This window comes from Pteropus medius, unplaced genomic scaffold (genome assembly GCF_902729225.1).
Source record: "Pteropus medius unplaced genomic scaffold, Ma_sr-lr_union100, whole genome shotgun sequence".
NCBI classification, from domain to species: Eukaryota; Metazoa; Chordata; class Mammalia; order Chiroptera; family Pteropodidae; genus Pteropus; species Pteropus medius.
The window spans coordinates 3896149-3913907 of NW_024349222.1; the positions used below are offsets into that span (position 1 = coordinate 3896149).

Here is a 17759-nt window from a genome sequence, read left to right on the forward strand (position 1 = left end):
TTATTATAAGCTGGTTATTTTTTAGAAACAAAAGACTCAAAAAGAACCTTCGATCTTCTCCCTAACTGCCTAAATATATTTAGATAGAGTACCTGCTCTAGGAAAGGAGATACCATAGATAACTATAGTTAATATGAAACATGAACTAAGCATGATAAGCAGGGAGGAACATAGCAAGGGAGGCCCTTTTGATTAAAGTCTGTAGTTAAAGATGGCGTGGCAGATATTTACCAAACATTTGCTTTTCTGTCTCAATGTGAATTGCTTTCCTTCTATTCAAGATCCCAAGACACAAACCCCTCCCCCTTTCTCCTTAGCTCGAAATGGCATATAAGCCTTAACTGCTTGATATGTCCTGGTGTCTCATTTTCTTAAGGAGCCCCCATATGTACATAAAAAATAAATTTGGTCATTCTCTCCCGTTATTCTGTCTCATGTTAATTTGGTAATTATTCCAGCCACAAGAACTTAGAAGGTAGAAAGAAAATTATTTTTTCCACCCCCACACTGGAATCTTATGTTGTTTTTGTTGTTTAAAAAGGCTTTCTGCTTATAACTCCCAGGGTTACATTTTGATTTTTAAAATTTATATATATATTTAATATTTCAAATGTAAGATAATGGGGTAAATTCTCTTTAAAAAATTCCTGTTATAATAACATTAACAAAACCTAAGCTGGTTATTCCTTCCAGTTAATCAGTACAGGTGTCCAAAATGAAAGTGGAAGCATTCTATGCCCTTTAATCTGAAAAGAAAGAAGATTTGACATTTTTCCACAGAAAGAAAATTAATTCATAAATATAACAGTCGAGTTAAAAGGTTTCTTTAAAAGACTGGTTAATTGCATTGCTAAGATTCTCAAAGAAGAAACCAAAACTTTTTATGATTCTATTTTGTCTCCTTTGTTGGCTCATTACCTGTAACTCTGTTTTATTATTTTAGTGATTGCTTTAGGATTATAGCAAGTGATATTACCACTTAACATACAATATAAGTATGTAGTTTAAGAACTTTATAATAATATACTTCCATTTCTCTTTTCTCGCCTTTGTGCTGTTGTTGGTTTACATTTTATTTCTATATCTATTTTAAATGTCACACTTTATTGCAATTATTTTTTCTTAAATAGTCAATTACTGTTTAAAAGAATTTATAAATATCCTAAACATCCTAATTAAAAGGCAGAGATTGTCAGATTGGATAAAAAATACAATACCCAACTATATGTTGCAAATAAGAAACTAATCATAAAAATAAAAGACAAACATTAAAAGTAAAAGAATAGAAAAAGGTATATTAATGCTAATCAAAAAGAAAGCTGTAGTAGCTATATTATTAATATCAGAAAAAGTAGATTTCAGAGCAAAGAATATTACCAGAGATAAAGATAATTTCATAGTATTTAAAGGGATCAGTTCAGCAAGAAGACATAATAGTCCTAAGTGCTTGTTCACTTAATAACAGCTTCAAAAATACACAAAGCAAAAACTGAAAGAACTGTAAGGTGAAATAGACAAATCTACAATTGTAGTCAGAGATTTGAGTATCCCTCTGTCAATGTTCGATGGAACAGGAAAACAAGAAATCAGAATATAGAACAAGACTATGAACCGATTTGATGTAAGCGACATAGAACACAGCAATACCCAACAACAGATTATGCATTATTTTCAAGAGCACTGGAACATATTCCAAGAGAGACCACATTATGAGCCATAAAACAAGTCTCAATAAACATAAAAGGATTCAGGTCATACAGATTATAATCTCCGATCACATGGAATTAAATTAGAAACCAATAACGGGTATCTAGGAAAACCTCAAATAGTTGGAAACTAACACTTTTAAAAGATTAGATAATTTCTAAATTGTGTGTGTTTGGGGAATATGAGGAAATGGATTGGAGAGCAGAAGCAGAGGGAGATGTCAGGATTGCAGAATGATTTTTATGAAGAGTGGGATTCATTCTGCCTTAGGTATCTCCCTGCTACAACCCATTCTTCACGTGGATAACAATGTAAGTCATTCTAAAATCTGACGATGGCTTCTGTTTAACATCTCTCTGTATCATTACAAAATTAAATCAAAACCTTTGCAACATGGTTTCTTTTCAACCCTCTAACCTCTGTCTCACTTTCTCACTTTTTGCTTCCTAGTACATTTCTTTGGTTCCATCTGTTACACTATTCTTCTGCTTCTCTGTCTCCACTAGGCTAGAGAACAAGATCCATGTCTTTTTCATTTTTGTATTTCAGTTCCTGGCGTGGTGCTAGGCATGAGGCAAAAGTTGAATGAATATGATGAGTATACTGAACATTATTTTCTTTGTCCTCTCCAAAAAGAATCAGTTCCTGCAAATTAAGGAACGTTTTTTCCCTTCAAAGTCCTTCATTAAAATTGAGCCTATGTACAACCTAGCTCTAAAATTTCAAAGACCTTAAGGCAGTGATTTTCAACCTTTTCCAAGTAGTAATACCCTATCATTTTCTGTTCCTGCATTTGTGCCTCACTACTCCATCTCTTGCTGAAATGTCCTCTTTAAATTAATAGCTGGATAAATTGCTAAGCAGTTTTCATAACACCAATTAGGACAGTGGTAAGTATCCATCTGTGGAGTGTGGACATTTAAGAAATCTGATCCCATATTTAGAAAATCATTCCTGAGCTCAGAGTTGGCTCAAACTGGCACCTTCTGGCACTTGCTTGTGGGTGGGGAATGTGGAATGCTTTGAAAGCTGAATGGATTTGTCAAGTTTTAAAATACTCTTATGGCTGAAGGAAAACAACATTCATTGTTTAAAAACACCATTGTTTGTTTTTTCTGCTTTTCTGTTCTTTGTAGCCTGAATCTGCAAAAGCATTCACACCCAGCATTTTACTTCATTACTTCTCCTAATACATTTCTGGAGACTATGAGTTGGAGATGTGAGTGGCATGTGATTGTTCAGAATATTCAGAACCAATTAAAAATGTTCGTTTTAATGCGTATGCTGATTTCTATGGAGAAGGAGCATATTTCTGACAGTATAGGCAGATAGTAGAGCTAATAGGATTATGGGTCCTGAAGTCAGACTTCCAAAGTACAAATCCCTGTTTTTCACTTCTCAGCTGTGTGACCTTGGATAAGGTTTTTGACCTCTCTGTGCTGCCTCAATATCTTCATCCATTAAATAGGAATAAGAATAGAATATCATTGGGTTGTGTGAAGAATAAGTGTGTTAATACATGCAGAATGCTTGGAAATGTAACTGTCACAGAGTAAGTGAACCATAAAATTTAGTTACCGCTGTTATCATTTTGTCATTGTCATTATCACTAAGCAGCTGAATGTAGAGTTCCCATATCTGATTATTAAACCACGACAATTTTACAGTCATGATTCTAGGTGATACCACCTCAGTAGCAAGGTTATTTTATTAGCTTGAACCATCCCTACTTCGTTGCATATAGCAGAAAGGATAAAGTCGTTCTAGGGTATGAGAGAGAGTGCTATCCAGAGGCCCATCCTGGTTTTCAAATTTGTCCACTTCATTCCACCTCCACTGACACTATTAGGACCTCGTCATTTCTCATCCAGATTAATTTAACAGCTTTCTGTCTTCTGGCCTCCATGATTTTACCCATTAACCATCCTCATTCCTCCTGCCCAATCCACTTTTCTCCACAGAACGTAGAGTGATCTTTCTAATATTATCTCATTTTTGATCTCCTTACTCACTTGATTTAAAAAACCCTCAATGACAGCATTTGACACAATATAAAGCCCGCGATCCATGGTGAGAGCAGGGCTTTAGAGATCTGACCCCAGCAAACCTCTTCACCCCTTTCTCTCACCACTCCCCCTCGTTGAGTTTGCAATCCCCCAGTTCACTTTATTCTCATCACTGGCTTATGCACATGCTTCTCCTACTGCCTGAAATACTTACCTCTTTCACCTGCATGAACTTATACTTGTTAATCAAGATTTACCTTAGGTTGGTGTCAAGTTCTTCCAGGCCCCTCCCTCAACTTCAGATTTAAAGCATTCCAGACTTTAAGCCATGAGGTAAGGACCATGTCTGTGCACTAGCTTATATCTAATTGTCTGATACATACATACAATGTTGAATTAGTTACCCTCTATTCAGAGCTCTTGCAGGTTTCTGTGCTTGTAGCCCTACTGTACTATTTAACTCACTATGCATCATTGTTATGGGTTGGTTTGTCTATTACACCATGAGCCCCACAAGGCTGTTCCTCATCTTATATATTATTGTATCCCCAGCTTCCAGCATAGTGCCTGCCATGAACAGGAACTCAGTAAGTTCTGAAAGAATTAGTATCTGCATATTATCAATCTCAGGTTTAAAGTTCCCCCAAATTCTGAAGCAAGGGGATTTATAGAAACTCCTTGGCAGTTATTGGATAGTATCCCCATTGACACCATTAACAATTTAAGCAAAAGCTTGCATGCACATTTTTCTGGCTGATGGGTTCATAGCCACTTTCAGATTCTCAGAAAGGTTTCTGATTTTCCCAAAGGTAAGAATCTATGTCCTAAAGAGTTATTTTTAAAAAACAATTGTTAAGTAAAATGTTTACAAAGTAGTGTGAGAGTCAGCCCATTTGACCTGGATGAGGAAGCGGATTTCCATCTCGACAGCCTGACTACTTCCAGTAGTCTCCCTGCTGCTGGACTGGCTACAATTGGCCGCAGTGGGTGTTTTTCCTGGACAAATATCTATTTGTGATGCCCTTTCTCACACACACCTGTAGGAGCAGTGAGAGACTCTTTGCGTGGCCTTCCTGGTTCTAGAAGCATCAAGGATTTCAGCCCCTGGGACTGGCACCACATGGTATTTTAATCCAGCGTTCAGAGTAGAGGCTTTTCTTTTCCAATGAGAGCCTTCTTTGATCTACTTTGGCTAGACATTTTCTCTGGCTTCCATCAATAGACTCGGCATTTTTTTTTGGCCTAGAACCACACAAACAAGAGACTAGAGCTTCTCTAAGAAGCTAAGAAAAACATTTTAAAAATAACTTGAGCAAATGAATTCATTTCTGGCAAAAGCAATCCAGCCACGTAAAATAAACTTTTTTAGGGTTTCGCAATAGCAGGTCCTGAACACGTAAACAACCCCAAGGTCCACATGAGCCGAGCCACTTGGCTGAACAGAAGGAATCCCTGGCCCAAATTCTGCCAGGATAAGGAATATCATAAAACTAAGGAGTCAATGACCATCATGTGAGAACAAGATGGAGGGGAACAGGGCAACCCAACCCAAGGACAATGAGAAAGTCCCGTAACTAAGTTACTCAAAATTCTGGCTTTCCAAACTGAAAGCTAGGATGGTGAGGCTGGGCTACAACCTATGCCTTGGGCCCTGCTCACACCCTACCAGGCCCCCACTTTCCCCAGGAAAAGCCGGAGTCTACTCAAGTCTGAGGAATCCCGTGCAGGTTTTACCATGACAAGGTAATGGTTCCATTGAAACTGTAATAACATACTTGGCCAAAGGACCCACACTCTCATAATAACTTCAGGTCCAGCCTTCGTTTTTTGAGCATAATAACAGTAATGTGATGTTCTTTCTAATGAGGACCATGCTGTTCTAATGAACTTATGCTGAGTTTATCTGTGTACTAGAATAAAACCTGATCTAAGTAAGAAACACCATGATCATCATTTTATCTTTGCATAACTCTCTTTTGAAACAAACATTTGTTCATTTCTTAGTAGTAATCAGGTCCCTTCTATGTGGGGAGCACTGTACTAGAATCCATATCTTAGAACTTGGAGATATTCAGAGAAAGGGCACAGGAACCACTTTTTAAAACTAAGAAATGCAATTTATGGAAATGGGGTAAAGAACTTCCTATTATTTACTCCAGAGATGTGGGAAATATTGGGCTAAACTTTTGCATTTGAGGTATACAAAGGGTCATAGTCAAATTAGCAGCATTTTAGTAATGGCTATGTGCCAGGGGCTTTATAAGCAATTTTCTCACAACAACCTCGTAAAGTGAATATCTCTTGGTACACAAAGCAGACATTGAAACATAGGTTCAGTGATTGTCCAGATATGATGGACATTTTCCACAAACACTCTGCTTTATATCTTTCCTTTTTTTTCTTTTCTCACCTGGAAGTTGGATTGCACTTTCCCTTTCAGTGAAACTCAGGCAATGACGTACAACTTTTCTTTGACCAATGAAATCTGAGCAAGTAACAATTGTCACTTTCAAAATGAAGATTAGAGAACCAGTTTGAGCTCTGGCTCCTTGTCACTCTGCCACAGCGATCATCAACATTCGGACAGCTGCTGCTCCACAGCCTTGGTGCTGCGCTGGGAGCCACAGGAGCAGAGCCCCCTTCCCACCTCCATCAACTTTAGATGAGCATGTTGCATGAGCAAGACATTAACCTTTGTTTTAAGTTTTAATCTTTGAGGTTAAGTTTTAAACTTCCCTTTTAAGCCACTAAATTGGGGAAATTGTTTCTGCAACAAAACCTGACTGAGACCAAGTCTCTGAGCTGACTGGAACTTGACCTGCCTCTATTGCCCACAACTTACTCTTCATTAACAAGCTGTGCAGCCTTCCAGGTGGAGAGTGATGGCTAAGTGTCTTCTACCTAGTTTGAGGAGCAGGGGAAAAAAGGTATCTCCGGAAATAGGAATTGAGATTCCCCAGGGGGCAGTCAAGACCGATGGATAAAGAGAAGGAAGATCACAGGAATGTCGATTGAAGATTTACTCAGAAGAGCACACAGTTAATGTTTTGATGTATTTTCTTCTAGGCATGTTTACTGAACACTTTGCATAAATTTCCTCAAAGAGAGTTCTACTTAAGGGGAAATTCCTGGCTTAGAATTGTTTTTTCTGTTTCAAGATCTTTCTCTGATTTAGTCTGAGCTTATTTTCTTACAGGCCTCACAACAATAACCTTCTTCCCTACCAGTCAGCACACAAGATGGTCTTTATTTCCAGTCTACCAGGAACCCAAGTACCTTGGTTTGGAGTCCCCCCAAATCAGAGCCTGAGACAAGAATTTGAATGCATTTAGTTTATCTGGGAGGTGATTCCAGGAAACACAAGTGAGAGAACAGTCTGACTTGAACAATGAGGAAGAAAAGGCAGCATAAGGATGAACTGACAACTGGCCACTTCAGGCTTGGATCTGTAAGACATGTCAAAAATGCCTCCTGTAGCTGTCCACCTCAAGGACAGGAGAACAGAGCATTTATTCTCATTCCCTTTGGCTGTTCCTAGGGGCTTTAACTGGTCCTCCCTTCTTGCAGTACAGACACTGTGCTCACTCTTACGCTGAGCAGGCTCCTGCAGCTGTGGAAACAGTCTTGAAGCAGACGTTGAAAGGATGTCTGGTGTATACTTGAGATCTGGGAATCAGAGATGTGCTCAGAGATGTGACCAGGGATATCAAGGATGTTTACTATACCAACCTGTATCTCTAAACTCTAATCTCGGATTTTATAGGGCTGATGGATGCAGGGTAATGCAAAGTTGGGACTGAGAGCACCAAAGATGGCCTGTGTGAACCCTGGGCAAGTTTTCCAATCTCTCAAATGGGGGTAATTATACCTACCATCAATCATCATTATGAGGATTAGATGAGCTAATACCCAGCACAGCTCCTAGCACATAATAGACAATAAATGTGTCCCCTGCGCTCAACCTCCTGTAAATGTTCTGGAGCGGTTCTAGATGGGACCTCGCTGGACTGTCCAGCTCTTCCCCTGTGCTCTCCTTTTGGCTTCTAGTGCTGACTGCCCACAATTTGAGCAGTAATAAGGAGTGACTTCAAATGAAAACCTGATTCGACATCTGCTGAGAGAAACGGAAAAGAACACAGAAAAGCAGAAAGTCAAGGAGAACGCATGAAATTATAATTCAAGTCTATAATCCAAAAAAGAATTGTTCTACTGGGACATTGGGTAGAAATCCTATGAGTACATAGCTGTCATAAACCCTCTTTGGGACAAAGTAACAAAGGAAGGAAGGGAAAAGAGGAAGGGAAGAGGGAGGGATAATGAGAGGGAGGTAGGAGAGAATAAATAAAAGAAGGAAGGAAGGAAATTATCCATTTATTTATACAGAGATGCTGCCGAACATTAGGTAGTAAGACGGGGAAATTTTTAACTGCAACTTTTTAAAAAGCCTTCAGGGAGATATTTTTTCTCAGAAAAGCATCATCGGAGCTGTTCAATACCCGAGACAGGTTTCTTTCATATTGCTGGACATGAAACACTATCGCATTTGAGCCTGGCCAGAGGCCATTTAGAAATTCAGTAATTATTCCAACTAAGGGGCTTTCCAAATGGTGGAAATTAATATTGAGCAGTGTATCAAATCTATTTGGAATCTCGTGAGGATGGGTCTGAGTAGGTAAAACAACTGGAGGCTAAAGTAGATTGAGATGAGTGATACCCTTGCTTTTGTGTCTTGTCATAATTATGATCTGAAAAGGAAAGTCATGTTTATTCTTTATGCCAGAAGAGCAGGGGTTAGTTTGGAGAGGCCCCCATTCATCAGTAGCCACCTTCAGTCTGACAGTAGAAAAGTTTCTGTCTTTCATTTCTTTACACAGACATTCAAGGATTGCTGAGGACGCATAAAAGGCTTTTCTTGGTGTGTGTACAAGGCAGTTGGGAGTTAATGAATGACTTATTGGCCTGGGTAGTGGGCATTGATCACAAAGGAGGTAAAGTTGTGTTTTTACCCCCTTCAGGAGAAAGTCCATTTGAGATCCTCATTATTTTTCTATTTGGAAGAGAGAGGGAGCTGGGATCCAGCTGGAAGCATCCATGAACACCATCCTTGTATCTATCTTCCTCTACCTCCCATATATAATTACTTTGAAAGTGCAATTTTCCAAACCCATTGAACACACAGTGGTCTGATTTTCCCATTTGAGAAAGGTACTGAAGTCTCACGCTTAAATCGATTTGGGGGATCCAGGCTATGATGCCTTTAGATGAGACTACCTTAGACTGTCATTCTCCTGGCAACTAATCCTCCTGGAATCATATCTAAGCTGACTTGTTTATGGTGAGTCAGTTCCTCTCCATTATTCAAAGTACTGAGGCCGACCACAAGTGTACCATCTCTGTTTTATGTCAGGCCAGAGCAAAAACATCAGGTTCATCTCTTGAGAAGAGTCACTCATTAAAGAATCAACCAATTAAAAACAACAGAACCCCATGGTCTGGTAGGAAGATCTGAAGGGGCCTCGGGACACTATGAAATATACAAACAAATCCTAAGCGCTGGAGGAAAGGTCACAGTCTTATTTCAATAAAATTAACTAAAAATTTATTGAGGAAGAACATGCACTCTATTCCTACAGAATTGAAATAGATAAATGCCCATTAGGATTCCCAACAGCACCATCTTATTTGGATGCACTGAGGCAACTTGGAACAGTGTCGTGGGTTCTTCCCAGCCCTCAAACTCTGTCTCCTTCCTATACTTCTGTGCACTTCTTCAAATGGGGTTGATGTAATATGGATTTCAGAGGAAATGACTATGGGCATCTAGTGTCATTATAAGTGTTAAGAACTATGCTAGCAGAAAACATGCTTTAACATAGCATGGATTCTTATTATGGTTAAAATGGCTTAAAAAGTTATATATATACCTAGAAAATATATATAGGTATATATAAAGATATTTATATGCATACTTTTTATCTATTTTACATATCTGTACTTTATACATATCTAGTATATATGTATATGTTGTTTGTTTGAATTGCTGTTATTTCAGTGCTTAGGGGAGCCATGCACATTTATTTCCAGGATACAGAGATGTCCCATAAAGCATTGAGACAATCTCTCCAGCCTTCTGACTAATCAGGATTTGAAAACAAAATCAAAGTAAAGAGGAAGTGTGTCTTACTGTTGAAGATTTGTTAAGAGGACACTTTGATTTGTGAACTCTCATTACTTGGAAAGAAAAGAGGGGCTCTGAGAATGTCTGCTGTTTGTTAGTAAGTTGCCCGTAACAATTAGAGTTGGTGTGCAATGACATTGGGTAATCAGACTCAGTCAAAATAAATAGGAATATTCTTTCACCAAATCTGATTTGAGTAACCCTTGAACTCTGAGCACTACTCTCCAGAGCAACATAATTGTGGGTCTGTTTGTCAATGACTGTGCAAACATGCTTTTCCACTTTTACTCTATTGCAATCTGTTATGTTGCCATGGTGACACCCTTCTGATATCTCTTTGCTCTTTGGTACCCTCTCAGGGGAAGCTGTAATGAGGTGGTTTGGCAATAAAATCTTTCTGGGATTTTTCTTGTACATTGTTGAAGACCAGCATGACTTTCCTCTTACAGGAAATGTATAAACCGTGAATTGAAATTGATGAAAAGTAATTTGCACTGACGTAGGCAAAGAATGTAAATGTTATTCATTCTATATCAAACTACCCAGAAATGTTCTTTTCGGTCCAAATTCCAGGAAATGACATCCTAAGGGGCATAGAGGCTTCTGGATTCAGTGTGGAATGTAACATGTGCTGGGCGCTAGAGTTTCTTACCTTCATGGAGGTGTGGCTATGTGAGGGTGGTGTGAGAATGACGAGCTGCAAAGAAAAAGAGGTGGTGTTTCCTGAGCACTTACCACATGATGGACGGATAATGAATTTGTGCTAAGCAACTTACATGCACATAGTAGGTACATAATAAATGTTTAGTATGTACAATACCTATGGTGAGGTCTCTTCATTAATTATCCAATAACTATTTATTGAGTACTTATTAGTCTGCACAGGCTGTTCTTTAAAAAATACCATAAACTGGATGGCTTAAACAATAAACATTTACTTCTTACAGTTTTGGAGGTGGAGAAGTCTAAGATTGTGGTGGTTGCCAGTTTGGTTCCTGATGAGGATTTTCTTGGCTTGTCGATGGCCACCTTCTTATTGTGTTCTCACGTGGAAGAGAGAGATTGCTCTTTCTTTTCTTTTTTACTCTTATAAACCTACTAATCTCATCATGATGGCCCCATCTTCAAATAACAACTCATTGAACATTAGGGCTTCAACATATGAATTTGGAGGAAGGTGGACACAACTCAGTCCATAGCAAGGACCTATACATTTATTAAGATAGTCTAGGGATAGAACAATAAGCCAGATAGGGAAAAACCCCTGTCTCATGGAATTTATATTCCATTGGAAAGAATAAGGCAGTGTGGTAGACGGAATAAGGGCCCCAAAAGAGGTCCATAGCCTTATCTTCATGACCTGTGAATATGTTACTTTATGTAGCAAAGGGGAATTAGGTTGTAGGTGGAATTAAGGTTGCTAATCAGCTAACCTTAACATAGGGAGATAATCTTGGACTGTTTTGATGGCCTTGATGTAATCACAAGGGCCCTTATAAGTAGAAGAGGAAAGCCAAAAAGCCAGAGTAATACAATATAAAAAAGACTCAACCTGCTGTTGTTGGTTTTGAAGACAGAGAAAGGGGACTGTGAGCCAAGGAATGCAGGTGACCTCTAGAAGCTGATAAAAAGAAGAAAACTGATGCTCTTCTATAGACCTCAAAAGAAATGCAGCCCTGCTGACACCTTGATTTTGAGAACCGAGACTTAACCTTCAGATAATGGATAAGATAATGAATTTGAATTGTTTTAAGCCATTAAATTTATAGTAATTTGTTACAGCAGCCACAGAAAGACAGGCAGTATATATATCGGATATCAGATGGCAATATTCTATGGAGAAAATTGGAGCAGGGAATGCAGGGTGGTAATTGTAATTTTAAAAAGAGTCGAAACAGGAGGCCTCTGGTGACTTTTGAGCAAAGAACTGAAGGAAGTAAGCTAGTAAGTCATGAAGTATCTGAGGAGTGTTCCTGGCAGAAAGACAGCAAGTATAAAGGCCCTACAATAGGAGCTTAACTGGCATTTCTGGAAACCACAGAGGGCAGTGTGGAGGCAGTGAATTTGTTATGAGCAAGGTAGTAGGAAATGAGGTCAGAGATAAAGGGATGTATGTTTGTGTTAGTTTTACTCTAAGACGGGAAGCCCAAGAAGGATTTTGATTAGCCGAGTGACATAATGTAGCATACATTTTAACAGAATTGCACTGGCTGCTGTATTGAGAATAGAACATATGGGAGTGGGGGTGGCGTGGCAGGGAGGAAAGCAGGGGGACCAGTTAGGAGGCTATTGCAGTAGTCCAGCCTGAAGGTATTTGTGGCTTGGACCAGGGTGGTAACTATGGAGGTGGTGGAAAGAGGCCTGCTTTTGGATATATTTTGAAGGTAAGCCCAACAAGATTTGTCCATAGATAGGAAGTAGACTAGAAAAGGAGAAAAGTTAAAGATGATGCCATGATTCAGGGTCTTAGGTAACTGAAAGTTTGGAGTGGCCATTCACTGAAAGGGGGAAGGCAGCAGCTGAAGCAAGTTTGAGGTAGAGGATCACTTCAGTTTGGGTGAACTTTTGTACCCAAATCCTCCCCTTTCCTCATTCTTTCCATTCAGATTGCTTCTTTGCTTTTCAGAAGCAAAGAAGCATACACATAGGGAATAATAGCTATTGGGAAACAGTATCTTATTGAATTCATGATGGAGCCAGTTTGCTATATAATATCCATGCAAAGCTCTGATAAAAACTGGATTCGAGAATGAGATGTAGACCAGGATGCTATAGATCGAATGTTTGTGTCCTCCTCAAATTCATATGTTGAATCCCAACTGCCAAGGTGGTGGTATTTGGAGACAGGGCCTTTGGGAGGTCATGAAGGCAGAGCCCTTATAAACAGAATTAATGCCTGTATAAATGAGCCTGAGAAAGCTTTCTTGCCCCTTCCTGCTAGATGAGAACACAGCAAAAAGATGTCTATGAAGAAATGGGCCCCCATCAAACATCGAATCTGCTGGTGCCTTGATCTTGGACTTCTCAGCATCCAGAACTGTGAGAAATAAATAATTGTTGTTCATCAGCCACCCAGGAAGACCAAGGAGGGGTTGCATCTTAAATGCCAGCTCTTCAGAGCAGATTCTGAAGGTGAGCCATCCTCCTCTGTCACCAGTCACAGGTAGAGAAGCTAGACAAAAGGTGGATGAGAGCTGGGGCAACATTCTTCACTGACCCACTCACTAGTAAAAGTTATCCAGAAAATACCAAAGTCTCTCCCAATTGCCAGATTTACCATTCTTTGTTAGGGAAGGAGCCATTGAGGATGTGGAAGTAGGATGAAATTTCTCTTTTTTCCTACAGTTGAGGCTGAAACCGAAGGAGAGAGGCTGAGACAGTTCCATTGTTTATTGATTAGAATCAACTGCCCTCTTCGCCCTGTGCAAGCCTGGCTCATCTGCACCCCGGCGGGTGAGCCCTATCTCCAAGGCAGAAGTTGGATCTCAATGTTCTGCCTTAGTTTCTGAGACAAGTAATCTTATTTTTCCTCTCTTCTTGACAGGACAGAAAAGATCATATAATGAGTTTTCTTGGGGAGCAACAGCCTCTTCCCAGTTGGGGACTAGTGAGGGAGAGAGATGGATTCTGAAAGGTAAATTGAGCAATTAGGAGACACTTCCATCCTAATTGTTCTAGATGACTAACTGATTGCCATGAGGCCAAAAGATCGAAAAGAGCTTTAAAAGCAGTGACTGGGATTTGAGGCAGTTTGGAAATGAGATTGCATTATTCAGTGATGAACAGAGGCATTGCTTAATAGCTGGATTTTTGTACCTGACTGTTCCCCCTCTTCATGTTTAGATTTTATATTCATGATCTCCAGACTGTCTATTACCTTTTGTATTGCCTAAGTGATACAGAATTGCATAGAATAATTTAATCCAGGATTGATTGATATCATTACACCATGACTATTAAATGTTTCCTGCAATATCAGGAATAACTTGATATTACAAAAGATGTACGTATGCGGTTTTAGAGGTTCTCATTTACTAGTCATGGAAACCACTTTTGGAAATCATACCTCTTTAAATGTGTAATAAGAATTATAAAATGAAATACTTAGTCATTTGGTACTCTTCGATCGATATACATTAAGATGCAATTTTATGGGGATAAAAAGATGTGGAAGATTCATTCTTTTCTTCAGGAATCTTCATATTTAATGACTCCTACTATGAACTATGAATACTATGTTTAGTTTACCCCTTACAACCAATCCTTCAAGTTAGATATTGCTCTCCTTAATTTAAGAGAACACTGAGGCTTATAGGTCATAGACCAAGATCACTCAAGTAGACAGTGGCAGGCTGTGGACTGGGCTTCAAAACCCATGCTCATTTCACTACTCTCAGCTCTTTCTAATAAATCCGGAAGAATCTCAAAGTATTTCCCAATGATTAATGCTTCCCCTCAGTCAGGCAGTGGATGGCATTTTTCAACAAGTGAGAAAATCTTGGAGAAGATAATCGCCCTCTCTCTAGCTCCTTGGCGCTTTGGATGTGACCCTTGTGTACCCAGAACGCATCCTTTCTGATCCGATATCTTCCTCGCCGCCCTGGCCAGAGGGTCAATGTCTTTTCCTTAAGGCTGGGAGTCTGGTAGACTGTCCATTCCTCACCTCTTTCCCGAGGGAAGATGACCCGAAGGCGACCTGACTACTTTCCCAAGGAGCTGCCATTCCGCTAGCAGCCGCCAGGAGGTCCCGGCTCGGCGCCCCCGCGCGGCTGCGGCGCGTTGAGTGCCTGCGGGGGCTACTTTGGAGCTGCAGCGGCTGCAGCTGGAACCCCGCGCTCGCTCGCCGCGCGCTCGCTGGTCCTAGAGCCCCTCTCGTGGGTCCGCAAGAGTCACTCCCGTCCCGAGCTCACCTTCTTCCTCTCGCGCCAGCTGCAGCTGACCTGGCACAGGAAGCCAACAGGGCCCCGGGCTGAAGGTAAAACCCCACGGTGAGTGAGAATTCGCTTCTAGCGAGGGAGGTGGCGCAGCCTGGCAGCTGCTTGCTCCAGGCGCGCCCAGGCAGGCAGAGATGCGGGGAGCCCCTGGGGGCGGGTGCACAGCGGGACGGGAGGTGGCGAACCTCGCTTCTCCGCCCGCCCTCTGTGCGCTTCCGGGGCTGAAATCCGCTTCAGACCCCTGCCCCGCGTCTTGGCTCTTGACCGGCTCCTCCCGCGCGCTTCCCCGGCAGGATCGAGAGTCCGGTCCCTACCCCGGGGCCTTGATTTTAAAATGTATATACATAAAACCTATCTTCCTTCTGAGTACGAATCTGTCCCCAAACCTATCCCGAATCGCAGATGACTGCAGGGTGCGTGTTGGGCTGTGGGTGGCGGGAAAACAAACTTTTACAAAAGTGAGACTGGGCAGGGGGACAACGTTTAGGGCGTCTCGATCTTGAAGGAGGAGGTTCAGTGTGGGGCTGCGAAGGGGAACTCCGCTCTGTCGGCAAAGTCGCCCCTAAACTGTTAACGCTTAGAGAAGGGAAAGGGTGTGTAAAGGATGTATAAATCCCGCCGAACCCTGGGGCCAACAACTGTCAAACATCGCAGCCCCTCCCTTTCCCTCTACGAGGAAGAAGGTCAAAACCCTTTAACTTTCCTTTGATTGCTCCTCCGTGCCTTTGGACCCCTCTCTGGAGGGTAAAGGGCTGACCCCAGCGCCAGGCAAGTAAGTATCGGAGACTCCAAACTTATCACGACCCCCCGCTTCACCCACCTTTCTGACCCCCTCCTAGATGTCCTCCCCACAGGGACCACGCGACAGAGCCGATTGAGATCGTGGCGAATGCTTTTTGTTTCTCCGCGTTTTCCCTATTGTGTGCCTTTCCAACATCTGGTGGCACTCGAGGAGAGAAGGAAGCCCCCACCCGGCCCGCTCCCGCCCGGGACCCGGACCCCGGCGAGGCCGCCCCACCCGGGCCTTGTGGTTAGAGGGCGGGGGGAAAGTTGTTCCTTCTCCGCCTCCTCGGCTGCCTGTGGCCCAGGGCGCATTTCTCAGATCTTATCCCACACGCGCTGCAAAGGGCGCAGATGCGAGAGGGGCGCCGCTTTCCAGAGAGTGGAAGCAAGGTTCCGCCCCATTACAGGGTGTCCTTTGGTAGGTTCCAGCGGACTTCATTTTCCGCCTAAAGGCGTGTAGCAGGGCTGCTGCCAGGGCAGCGGGACAGAATCAGGGCACTCTGGCAGGCAGAAAGCCGTTCTGAGGTCTGCGAGTTGCCAAGGGCTGAAGGACAGGCCAGTCGCCTTAAAGAGAACGATGATGGAAATGGTGGAAAATGATGATGGGAAAAAGTCTTTGCCTAGAAATAATGGTGAGGTGGCTACCACCAGAATGAACATGGAGTTCTGATTGCGCGTAGGACCCCAACTTTAAATCCCACGTCCTTTCTCCTCATTTATAAAATGCTGACCTGGAGGACACAACGCAGACGCCTCTAAGGCCGTGTTCACACTTCCAAGCCCCTAAGAACCGGTGGCTTGGGACTGGCCCCGAGTTCTCCTGTGGGTGCGCCTGTGAGATTATAAATCGGTCGCCCTATTGCCCTCCATTTCCTCATAAGCTAGATGCTTACACATCGTGCTCATTCTTAGTGAGTGTGCATTATTTATTAAGAAATTAGGGCTAAAGCGAAGTAGCACTCTGGGAAGACAGGGTCGCGAATGGTGTCCGCGCCAGATTTGCTTTGTCATGAGAAAAGGCCGAGTCTGAGCACCTGTTGGAACCTTTATCTTCTATCCTTGCATGTACTGATGTTGTCAGCTTTTTCCTGTGGGGCGCCCAATGAGCCCCTCTTCCGAGGAGACTCAATTACAGGGAAGGGAGGAAGGTTCCATTCGGACACTTGTGACCTATGTACCAAGTCAGGCATTTTAAGTGAAAACTGTACATTTAGTTGTGAACAGTTCTAGTTTTCCCTTTACCTGACTTAACAGAACTTTTGCACTTCTATTTGGTAAAGAGAAAAGGAGACTGCTAAGTCAGGAGGGTGGATGCATAGAGCACTCTTTTTCCAGCGATTTCTGGATATTACCAGTGGTACCAACTAAAGAAAATAATAAAATCTTTGAAGCACCTTAAGGCACTTTACAAGCACTTCATTATGAAAATGATTCCCAAGGAAGGATTCCTTTGAAATTTAGTAGCAGCAGCAGGAGAGAAGCAACAAGGAAGACCTGGTTTGCCCAAGAAGTGCCCAAAGTGAAAGGGCAGTGCTCATCCCAGCTATGCCAGTAAGGAAAACAGGGTCATCCCTAAGGAAGATAAGTTTCTACAGTTTCTTTAATTTTAGAATTACTCCCTCCCCTGCAACACACACACACACTGCCAATTACTGTAGAAAATACAGAGAGGTGAAAATGAGAACAAAGAGAGGAGGAATATAAACAAGCTTCCAGTGAACAATCTTATCCAATCTTATTATTTCTTTGGAATACATTTCTGGAGATAGGATAGTTAAGTTAAAGGTGTTGATGATCTTTTTAGGATATTTAAGATTGCTATATTGTCCTGAAGGAAACTCGTGCCAGTTTACCCTCTCCCCAGCAATAGAAAAGAGGATTTTTTTCCTATACCCTACACTTCAATATACACTCTATATATCATTCCTTTTCATCTCTACCAGACTCATGGGGCGGGGAGAAGTATCTTACTGTCTTCCTTTGCATTTCCTTAATTATAAATGAAATGAAATGTATATTATGTCAGTATTTCTTCCTTAGGGATGAAGCCAGTTTGTGTCCTTTTTCAGTGGCCATGATCTCCTTTTTCTGACTAGAGATGATCTTAGTAAAAGCATACTGTTATGACTTCTGCCTTTGCTTGTGCAATCA

General features: G+C 41.5%; 1 protein-coding gene across 2 annotated transcripts in view; it reads left to right on the forward strand.

The window, feature by feature from the left end:
* The first annotated feature begins 14701 nt into the window (after nt 1–14701).
* MOB3B (MOB kinase activator 3B) overlaps nt 14702–17759 on the forward strand; it is a 175477-nt gene continuing 172419 nt past the window's right edge. The window contains exon 1 of one of the 2 annotated variants that reach the window (XM_039880678.1): nt 14702–14879. The gene's annotated coding sequence lies outside the window, so the exon portion shown is untranslated. Of the gene's footprint in view, nt 14880–15495; nt 15598–17759 lie in introns of those variants that run through there. The other variant, XM_039880679.1, reaches the window with a different exon arrangement.